Source organism: Microcebus murinus, chromosome 25 (genome assembly GCF_040939455.1).
Source record: "Microcebus murinus isolate Inina chromosome 25, M.murinus_Inina_mat1.0, whole genome shotgun sequence".
NCBI classification, from domain to species: domain Eukaryota; kingdom Metazoa; phylum Chordata; class Mammalia; order Primates; family Cheirogaleidae; genus Microcebus; species Microcebus murinus.
Window position 1 is genome coordinate 2,765,706 of NC_134128.1, and position 11,442 is coordinate 2,777,147.

Sequence of the window (11,442 nt, forward strand, 5' to 3'; positions counted from 1 at the left end):
GTTTCTGTAGGCACCCACTACCACACCCAGCAAATTTTTCTACTTTTTTGTAGAGATGGGGTCTTGCTCTTGCTCAGACTGGCCTCAAACTCCTGGCCTCAAGCAATGCTCTTACCCTGGCCTCTGAGAGTGCTAGGATTTCAGGCATGAGCCACCAATCCCGGCCTGAGTAAATGCTTTTTTCTATATTTGTTTCCATATTAATTTTTGACTTAGATTGCAGAGTTTTATTAATTCTCTTATGTGTGATTTTTAATTGTGATCCTATCATTAATAAGGAATTCTGTGAACTTATACCCCAGTAAGCCCACAAGCCCAGATGCATAGTCACTAGGACAGAATTACTCATATCTGTGATTGCCACATTTAGTACTAACTCATGTCTTTTCTTTAAAAAAGGAAAAGAAGAAAGAAAGAAAAGATCCTTGGAGGAGGCAAGAGAGCGAGATTGCTTTGCCGTGTTTCTTTCCTCCGCAGGCTGCTGTACCCTCTTGGAGCATTTGTAACTGGCTCCCTCAGGAGATGCTCCTGCCAAGCTGTCTTCTTGTGGGTGGAAGTGCCTGCCCCTGCCAGGGCTTGCAAGGCAGCAGAAACCAACCACTAGCTGGATGGGGACCTCAGGATGGAGCCCATGTGCACTCTCCGTGGCAAGCCACTTCTGTTTGGTCTATGGCAACCCAGCTGGGTTAGGGAGAGAAGCCTCCCGGCAAAGACTTACAGTTAAAAGCTCAATGTTCTTACCTGTTCCAATGTACTAAAAAATGAGCACTCTATATAGGTCCCAGGGATTCAAAAACATGCCTTTAAATGGATCTTTCTAAAGAAACTGTTAAGATCTCCCTAAAGCCTCTGCAAACTATGTCAGACATTCAACAGTTTCCTAGCTGGGTATTTCCTTAATAATGTCTTTTTTCTTATCAATATTAGATATTTTTCCAAGAACTCAAGGGAGATTTGCAGCGGGATAATCCAGTTCACATGGTAAAAATGAAACCACTACCACGGAGCTTGTGATGCAATAAAGTAAGCGTAATAAAAGAGCCACCAAAGGAAACCGGAAGGTTCCGTATCTTTAAAAGAAAAACCACAGTGATAAGGCTTCAGCCTGCGGAGTTGGTTACCCAGGTTTCCCCACGCACCGACCCGGGTTTCTGTTACTTAGTAGAGCCCTATCCAGCTGGAAGAAAACTCAACCACCAATAAGCTCCACTCTATTTCTCCTGTATCAAAGAGGTTAAATTTTTCACTCTATGTATGCCTTTCCCCCCCTATAATCTCACTGTTTTTTTTTCCCAAATTCTGTGGGTACAAATATTGTTAGGGTTACATATCTTGCCCCTGCCCCTCTCCCCACCCTGCTTTGCCAGAGCTTCAAGCGTGTCCAGTCTTCAAGTGGTGCGCCCTGCACCCACCATGAAAGTGCGTACCCTTCCCCTTCTCCCCCCTTCCACCTGTTCACCTCCCATTAACAAAATTTTTTTTTTTAGACATTTTGGTTACAGCGTGTTTCTTTGCCTCTTCCTAAAAAGGGATAGAGGTAATCCTTTCCCCCCTACAGTGCTCATCACGTCCTTAAGATGTGGGTCTCCCCCCATCAGATCCCTGTTGAACACTACAATTATTTGAACACCATAGTTTTAGGCTGTCAGTACCAATTTGATGGCGAGTAGATGTGTAGCCCATTTTCCAGGTCTTGTGTCGTCTCGCTTTGTATTACAGGCTTAAGCTTAATCCACGATAGCATAAACGGTGCTAGTTCACTATCGTTTCTTAGGATTGAGTAATATTCCATTGTGAGTATATACCACATTTTAGTTATCCATTCATGAGTTGACGGGCACTTGGTAATCTCACTGTTTTCTACATTTAAACGTTGAAATGATAACCACATTTACTAAGTATCCTGGTTTCAAAAATAAACTAAAGCTCAAAAGGATTAAATAGCTTTTTAAAATCACACAGCTAGTATAAGACAAAAAAATAAATAAACAAATGCCACCTGGGTATTATGTAATTCTAAAACCATGTGCTTTTCTTTGCCTCAGACTTTCCATCAGGGAGAAAAGATACAAATACTATGCAATTGATTATATTTGACGATGGTGTATTGATAGGGACTGTATCAAACAATATTTCTTTATGGCATTCTTTCCTAAAAGGAGCTGCATGTTATCGTAGTAATTGACATGCTTCGTGTGTTCACAGAGCTGGCCTCTGGGTTGGGTTCTGCTATTTGTTAGTAATGTGACTCTAAGTTTCATCACTTATAAAGTGAAGGTGTTGGATTAAATCACCTCTAAGACCTTGGCTTACTTTGAGAATCCACACCAGCTAATAACAGAATTGAAGCATGGATTTAAGAGACAAACAGTCATTCATGGTGACTTTTGACTTACACCAGATTGCTGGAATCTGCAGCATTATCTTCATGTGAGAGTCACATTCTCAGAAAGTCCTCTCTGATCTAAAAGCATCTCTTCCCACTCCCTTTGCTTCCCTTACCTTGTTCATTTCTTTCTTGGCACTTGTCACAAGTTGTACTCTTACACATATTTGTTTACTTGTCCAGTGTCTCTCCCCTGAGTAAGCTATGGGCTCCATGAAGGCCATTGAGTTTTGTGCACTGCTGTCTCCTAGCACCTGTAACTGTGACTGCATATAATACACGCTCAAATACTTGCTGAATGAAGGGATGAGTGAGCAAATTGCCCATAAAATATTGTAGTGGTTATTCTTTCTTCTCATTTGTAACATTACTATTAGAAGCAGGTGCTAGAGATAAAAGTAATAAAATAATCTGTGTGCATTAAAAAGAACATCACAATGATACTCACTAAGACATTGCCAGCAGTTATCGTTGATCTGGGTTTGGGGCAGGGGGTAAATTTCATTATTGTGATTTTCCAGAATGACTTTACTAAACATGAATTGTTTTGCAATCAGATCTAAGTTTTTAAAATGTATAAACACTTGGCGTGCTCTCTAATTTGGTGTTCTTCTGGAAGCAGTTAAGGCTATAACCTGTGTATTGGGATGGGGCATCTGAAGCTTCCTGAACTATAATTAACTAGAGCCAAAAAGATGCATCTTATTATTCTAGCCTCCTGCCTGCGGCTCCGCCAGGAGGTCTGTGCAGACAGATTATGCTCTGTGAATCTTGGATCTGAGGTGAAACTGGGAAGTTCTCAGACTGAACAGCAGTTCACTTAGCCAAGACCACCCATGGTAGTGGGTGTCAAGCGAGCAAGGATGTGGGGGCAACCGGGTGTCAGCTGGGAAGCAGGGCTACAAGCAGAAGTGAGGAGGGCTGGCCAGTGGCTTCATGGTCAGCAGCAGCCGATGAGTAATGTGGGTTGTATGTCCAGCGCCTGTGGCAATCCCTGGAACCTATTGATGCATCTAAATGTCTCTTGAATGTGTGAGTGACTTAGCACCTGCTAAGCCCAAGAATATAATAATCCAATGGCTACATAATTTTGAAGGCAATACATTTAGGTTAGAATTTTCGGCTTTGGGTATGATCTGGGTGATCTTGGACAAGGAACTTATCTCTAAATTTCAGATTTCTCAAATGCAAAATGGGGCTAATTACACAACATTCAGGGTCATTGAATTAGTGATAATAACTGAGTAGATGAAAGTATTACAGTTTTCAAAAATATTTGAGCATAGTGTAAATACATGCAATAATTGATTTCACTTTTCTCCTATTGTCAAAGCTGTAGATTGTTAACAGCTTTTGATATTACAAAAAGTAAAATGAAAACAAGGTATTTTTTCTTTTTCCCCTAATATAAATAAAGAAACCAAAGCTCCTTGAGTTTAAATGACTTTAAATTCATTAAGGTCACATGGACAGAAAATGGGGAAGCAGAGATTTGAATCCAAAAGGTGTTCTTTTACTTGGTCACTATTTCCCACTAACATTCCCCTCTTGCTTTCTGAAATTCAGATTTCAGGGGCCCAAGCCTGCTCTGACTGAGAATTTCCAAGGCACTGATCCCCAAACCAAGCGATTGCAGCATGGAGTGAGGATTCTGAGTGAGGGTGCCCCTCCCGCTGCCCTGGGACACACTGAGTGGCCCATGCGTCGTAAGTTAAGGCTGCAGCCTGCCTCTCGGGACAGGTGACCCACGAGTGACTTTCTTCATCCCTTGGTCCTGCTGTTTGAATAAGGGTGAAGCTATAGTAAGCCCTGAACTAACAGAGTGAGGGCCACAATTACCGTTTATTGCCTGAGATTTTGCTACCTACCTAGACAGAAATAAGACAGGTATATTACTAAATATTAGAAAAGAGAGGGTATGGTGCAAAAATAAAACACATAACCTAAAGTATGTCAAAAGTATCAGAAAATATAAACTATGCCAGCAGGCAATGGTGTGCTGGGAAATGTTTAACAACCAGCTTTCTATTTTTTAATTCTTATAATTAAAAAATGTATATAATTGTTTAATATTGAACGCTTCACAAATTTGCATATCATCCTTGTGGGGGGCCATGCTAATCTCCTCTGTGTCTTTCCAGTTTTACTACATGTGCTGCCGAAGTGAGCACAACAACCAGCTTTCTGAAGCCCCGCCTCAATCTGTAGCATTTGCTCACCTCTGTGGTGTACATACTCCCACCACAGCGCGTGTTTCAGGCTACCAGCGTGAGGCCACCGAGTGCGACGTTGGAGAGAGATGCACGTCAGCACATCGCAGTGTCGTGTTCCCGCCACACGGATGTAATAGAGCAACCTCATAGCCTAGATAAGAGTAAAATGTAATAACGACATCAGGAAGTGGTGAGTTTTTAGTATCTTTACCTTTGTCTTTAATATATATGGTGATTTTATTTTTAATAATGGCTATCATTATTTTATTTTCTTTTTTGAGACAGAGTCTCACTCTGTTGCCCAGGCTAGAGTGAGTGCCGTGGCGTCAGCCTAGCTCACAGCAACCTCAAACTCCTGGGCTCAAGCAATCCTCCTGCCTCAGCCTCCCAAGTAGCTGGGACTACAGGCATGCGCCACCATGCCCGGCTAATTTTTTTTCTATATTTTTAGTTGGCCAATTAATTTCTATTTATAGTAGAGATGGGGTCTCGCTCTTGCTCAGGCTGGTTTTGAACTCCTACCTCGAGCAATCCGCCCACCTCGGCCTCCCAGAGTGCTGGGATTACAGGAGTGAGCCAGGCTGGCCTAAAGTAATGTTTAACAACTTGCGGTCACCAATCCTGAAAACATTGGCTCTCATGAGCCGGTAAGAATGGACGCGTGCGTGCCACTGCCTCCAGGAGTCTGGGCAGAGAACCGTTGTTTCAGACAGCGCTGGCCTGAAGAGCTGGCCTCTGCGCCAGAGTGGGAGAGTGGGGAAGATGCTCCCTCCCTCAAGCATTCTTGGTCTTAAGTTCTGGGGAGACTCAAACGCTGTAAAATAATTTAAGGAAATTTATTCTGAGCTGAATATGTGTGATCATGGCCCAGGAAGTTGTGCCCAAGCAGTCTTGAGCAAGGGGTCACGAGGCGGTCAGGTTACAGTTTGGTTTTATGCATTTTAGGGAGATAGGAATTGCAGGTTAAATCATAAATCAACACATGGAAGCTGTATATTGGTTTGGCCCAAAGGAACGTCTCAAAGTGGAGACTTACAGGTTATACGTGGGTTTAAAGATTCTTTGATTTGTAATTGGTTAACGAAATAAAGCTTTGTCTAAAGACTCGGAATGTTTTAAGTTAAGACAAGGAGCTGTTAATGGGAGACAAGCCACAGTATGCAGAGCAGGTGACCTGTTCAGCTAATTGATGGCTTGCAGGTGACTTAACCTTTGCCCTGCATGGCCTTAGGTCCTGTTGATAATTTAGTATCTTATGTCACAAAGACTCTGTTGTGTCAGTCTTATCATCTGTTTTGTTTTGTTTTTTTATCATCTCTGTTTTAACATTAATGCTGGTCAACTGTTGTACCCGGACTCCCAAAGGGAGGGGTAGCAAGGGCTGTCTGACCTCCCTCCCCTCATGGCTAGGGTCTCAGCTTTAAGGTTTTTTGAAAGTCCACTTGGCAAGAGGGGGTCTGTTCATGGTGGGGGAAGCACTTAGGATTTCATTAGTTCACACTGGGAACACCTTAGGACCAGGGCTTAACCCCCAGCAGCACCTCTTCCTACCTCCATCATCCCACCCAGAACTTCCTCAGCGTCTTGGGGTGAGAGGAGGCAGGACCTCTCTGGGTTCCTGCAGAGCTGGAGGATTAAAGCCAGTCTACCTTAAGGTTAAGCAAAACTAGTGCTCTATTCCTGAGGCCTCCTGGGCTCAGCTCTCCCTCACATCCCACCCCAGGAGATAGGTGAAAAGGTGAAATTTCTTCAGAGGCCCGCCTCTCATAGTTAAAGATCAGAGATTAAAATGTAAGACCTGCCACCTACCTGACACCCTTTCACATCTTGAGGAAGAGGCCCAGAGGCCTGAGCATGCCTAGGAACACAAGCTGAGGCATTTCAGCATCGGCCTGTGGCACTAACAATACCAGCTCTGCACAGAGGCGCGTTTGCTGCAAAAGGCACGTGCCCGTGGAGGCAGGAAGTTGTTTGTTTGGGTCAGACAGACATGGATGACAATCTGGTTTCCTTGGGCATTTTATTTAACCTCTTTAAACTCATGTAAATCCCACATGTAAATGGAGAGAATAGTACCCACCTCATTGTCCCTGAGAGTCAAAGGAGAAATTCCACCTGAAAGGATCAGCAGAGTGCCTGGGACATATTAATATGTGCTCAACATGCAATCAAAATTAATGTTATTTTTAATATGGCCATAGTGTATAATGATGCTTTGTTGTTATGAAATTGATCAATCAAAGCATTTCAGGCCAGGTGCAGTAGAAGCCAAGAGTTTGAGACCAGCCTGAACAATATAGTGAGATTCTATCTCTACAAAATATAAAAAACTTAGGCTGGTGGCATGCACCTGTAGTCCCAGCTACTCCAGAGGCTGAGGCAGGAGGATCACTTGAGCCAGGAGGTCAAGATTGCAGTGAGCTGTGGTCATGCCACCGCCCTCCAGCCTGGGCAATAGAGCAAGACTCTATTGTCTCAAAAACAAGTTCTGATGACCACTAATCCGTAGCCTTAAGAAAGGAATACCCCCTTTCCACACTGAAGAGATTGAATCTGTTGGCAGTTGCTTTCAGTCCTGTAACATAACTAACTGCTATGTTTTGAATGTGGCCCCCTCCAAATTCAGGTGCTGCCAATGTGATATCAGAGGTGGGGCCTTTAAGAAGTGAGCAGGCTGTGAGGGTTCCTCCCTCGTGAATGGGATTAGGAGCTTTACAAAAGAGGTTTCAGGCAGGGTTGGACTCCCTGGCTCTTTGGCCTTCTGCTGTGCCAGGATACGGCACTCCTACCCTCCCGACCACGGCCAGACACGGCCCTCCCCAGACAGCCAAACTGCTGACTTCCCAGCCTCTAGCGCTGTGAGAAAATAAGTTATTATCCAGTTTCGAGGATTTTGTTATAGCAGCACAAAAAAGACTAAGAAAGGAAAGCGCAAAAAAAGATTTGAAAACAAAGTATCACATGAAGATAAGCATGCCACATCCTTTTAAGTCTGTTGAAATAATCTCACCAGTTTCATAACATGTTGCACGTGAAGAATGTCATCTCAAAGAAGGCTATAAATTATTATTTCCGAAGGGCATAACAGTTTTTTCTTTGCCTGCATTTACATGCATGCATTTACACTTGCATGGGCACAGTAGGGATCCGATTGGACATATGTTTTTTAACCAATTCCTCCTCCCACCCAAACAATATGTTGACAACAGTTCCTTTCCATCACAGGCAATACCCTTCCTAGGCAGCATTTTCTAGCACTGCATCATATTAGGGGAAGAGGGGGAAATGAGGTTAATACACAAAGGACTGGCAGCAGGCATAAAAGATTACACATGGATAATCTCCACAAAGCCAACTGGGGCTACTCTGTAGTAGCGTTTGGCCCCAGGTATTGTGGGAGAGGAGGGGGTTGCGGGGAGCAGCACTGCTGAGCCTTTCTCCCCCTCTGAAATTGGGACATTTGAAAGCTACTGCACAGACCCAAGGACGGAGCCTCGCACACCTCCTGGGAACAGTCCCGAGCTGTGTGGCCATTGTGGAAGGTCACGGCTAAGAAACACTGTGCAAGGAGTTTCCATTTGGGAGGTGGAACAGAGAAGCACAGAGCAATGGTTTCTGTTTTCAAAGTGTGGTTCATGATCCTCAGATTTGGGGAAGGCTCTACACTAAGTAAGTAATAAAATTCTTAACATTTATCATATAGAACAGTGCAACTTAGGCCCTTTGAGCGACCTAAATTTTAGTTTTCTGCACCTGAGAATGGATGGTCTCAATTCACACACTGGCCCAATTTACACACAGTCTTCAATGCAAACAGTCAGAGCTGAGTGAGTTTAGGAACTCCCCTTTCTTTCCCAAGGCTGCCGGGGACTTCTCTCTTCTTCCCCCACGTGAGGACTTCATCTCTGCCTGGGGCCCCATTTCCTTGTTTGCTTGCTGTTCCCACTTTGCACAGTGATGGCAAAAGTTGGTGAGTACAGAAAATCTTCCCAAAAGGGACGAGAAGGCAAAAGGAACAAGGACAGAGAAGACTATCCCTTTCCCTTTCCACCTCGTCTGCACTCCTGCCCACAGAGCTAGAGAGGGCTCTAGGAGCTGAGGCCACAGCCTGGCACGCCCATGCGCCATGAATGCATGACAGATACTCACCCTTTCATTTCTTAAGGCAGGCAGGTGGGGCCTGAGGCTCCAGGGCCTGTTGGCCTTGCAGTCCCATCGGAGATATCTTAGACAGCGGTCTCCAACATTTTTGGCACCAGGAACTGTTTTCATGGAAGACAGTTTTCCATTGGCTGGGGAGCAGGGGAGGGGATAGTTTCGGGATGATTCAAGCGCATTACATTTATTGTGTACTTCCTTTCTATTATCATTACATTGTAATATCTGAAATAATTATACAACTCACTATAGGGTGGGGACAGCTGTCTTAGAGGGCTGCTGGCACAGAGTAGAATCTAATGACGCACCTTGGGGGCCTCACAGGTCTGATGGACATCCTGATCCACTCTAAGGTGCTGAGTGGGGCTGAGCAGGTTCTCCAGCAATGGCAGAATGACCATGACTGCTACTGGTCATGGTCAGGGCATCCAGGACTGCCCCAGCATGGGCAAAGCCTGAGGAGCGGCCAGTGGTGGTGCTGGCGCGGCGGTGGAGATGCCAGTTCCCTAGTGGGGAAGCCAGCCCTGAGTCTCCACCTCCATTGGCTACTTCATCCTTTGGGCAGCTTTGCCTTTTTAGTGGTGCCCAAGCTAACTGCTCCAAGGATGCATGCATTTGCTGCATATCGAAGCTTTGTCATTTTGAAACCCTTAATATGAAAAAGTTCTATTGTATTTGAAATCCACTCACATTATAAGAAACATATGTCAATGAAAGAAAAAGAGCTACTGGATTTTTAAAATCTGGCTTGGACTGTTTAACACTTAACATTATAATAAGTTTTACATTTATTACCTACATATCTGTTTCGTTTCTTATCTGAAGGTTATTAGCAGAAGTGTAGTTACTCAGGAGGCTGAGGCAGAAGCATTACTTGAGCCCAGGAGTTTGAGGCTGCAGTGAGCCATAAGGGAACCACTGCCCTCCAGCCTGGGCGACAGAGCAAGACCTTGTCTCTAAAAAATTTTTTTTTAAAGTGTGAAGAGATCATTCTTCAAACATCTTAATTAGCATATATATCTGTTTCAACATCTGTTTTCAAACAATATAGAAAAAAGTTATGTTCATGAAGTCAGGCTCAAGTTCTTAAATTTAAAAATATGTAAAGGTTTATTCACATTATTTATCTTACTTCCATACTTTGTATTTTATTATAATTGTAAAAAGAAACATATTCCACCAATCTATAGCAGTTCCTAATTTATTCCAGTTTATTTTATTCATAAAATTCCATATGTTATGAATATGGAAAGACTAGAAAACAGTGTCCTGTATTATGGTGATTAGTATAGATCCCCATTTCTGGTTACATATATTAATGGGTAACTGACCCAGTGTTAATAGTTTTGTTTCTGTAGGTAAAAGAATTTGGATTTTCAAACTATAGGTGACAAACCCATTGTTGTCCCAAACTGTGAGTGCAGAGAGCCTCTTCAGGTAAACTGAAAGCAGTTGCAAGCCCGTTTGCAAGTGCATTTTGTTGGAGTTGTTTTGTTCTGTAGAGTGACTTCTAGAATAACCCCCGGGCGGCCTCTCACTGGCACGTTTAAAGCTCACACCGCTAGCAGGCTGCTAAAAGGGCAGGATTGTATTTGCAAGCCTGGGGTGTGAGACCTGACCAGGAAATGCAAGGAGCCCACGAACTTTTTCTTTCCAGTTGCTCTCTCCCTCTTGGTCTCTTTGGGGATGCCAGATTCAATTTTTTTTCTATTATAGCTCACTGCAGCCTCAAACTCCTGGGTTCAAGCGATCCTCCTGCCCCAGCCTCTCGAGTAGCTGGAACCACAGGCAAGCGCAAAGACACCGGCTAATTTTTCTATTTTTAGTAGAGACGGAGTCTGGCTCTTGCTCAGGCTGGTCTCGAACCCCTGGCCTGAAGCGATCCTCCCGCCTCTGCCTCCCAGGGTGCTGGGATTACAGGTATGAGCCTTCGCACCCGCCAAGGTTCAATCTTTGTTAGACTTTAACATGTTTTAAGGAAAACCTAATTCACCCCAACGAAAGGAATCTGCTATTGCCTGAGCCAGGAGCAGCCACAGGGAGCCCTGCTGACCAGCCACTCCGCCAGCTCCCTGAAAATGCAGCTGTGTTCGGGAGACCTCAGTGTAGGAAGGAAGGCCAATATTTGGTTCCCAGAAGATTAGGTGTGGTTTATAATGAGCTCATTTAGGGCGGGGCGGGAGGGGAGTGGCTTCATAGTTCTATTTTTAAAATGCTTATAAAGATCACCCTTTGTTGCCTAAACGCGGCCAATGCGGGAGAGGCGTCCACGTCACTGTGGCAGGGAACAGCCTGCGCTCACCTGGTTTCCCGCGAAAAGGCCAAAGGGGGACTTTGAAATACTTGGGCTCCAGCGGGCCTGGGATAACCCGCTTTCGCCCGAGCCAAATTCCGCCGCGCCGCGCGGGGCCCGCGGGGCTCGCCCGCCCGCACGCAGCGGCCACGCAGGCCGAGGCTGCGCGCGGAGGGGCCGGGCCTCCCGCAGAGGTAAAGGGCGGCAAAAGCCCCGCCTCGTTCCGCGGCGGCGCCCTGCTGGCTCCCGCGCGAGCGTGCGTTAGGGGGCGCCGCAGCCGCGGCGCTCGCCCGGCCCGCGCCGTTTGGTGTTAGCTAGCTGGACTCCGCAAGCTCGGCCCTGCAGGAGGCCCCACCTGTCACCTCAGCTAGCCTAGGCCCCGGCAGTAAGCA

General features: G+C 45.1%; 1 non-coding gene across 1 annotated transcript; it reads right to left on the minus strand.

Moving 5' to 3' along the window:
* Positions 1-4,451: 4,451 nt before the first annotated feature.
* LOC142864680 (U6 spliceosomal RNA) lies at positions 4,452-4,557 on the minus strand. Its single transcript, XR_012915031.1, has one exon. It is a non-coding gene; the product is annotated as a U6 spliceosomal RNA (small nuclear RNA).
* Positions 4,558-11,442: the final 6,885 nt, after the last annotated feature.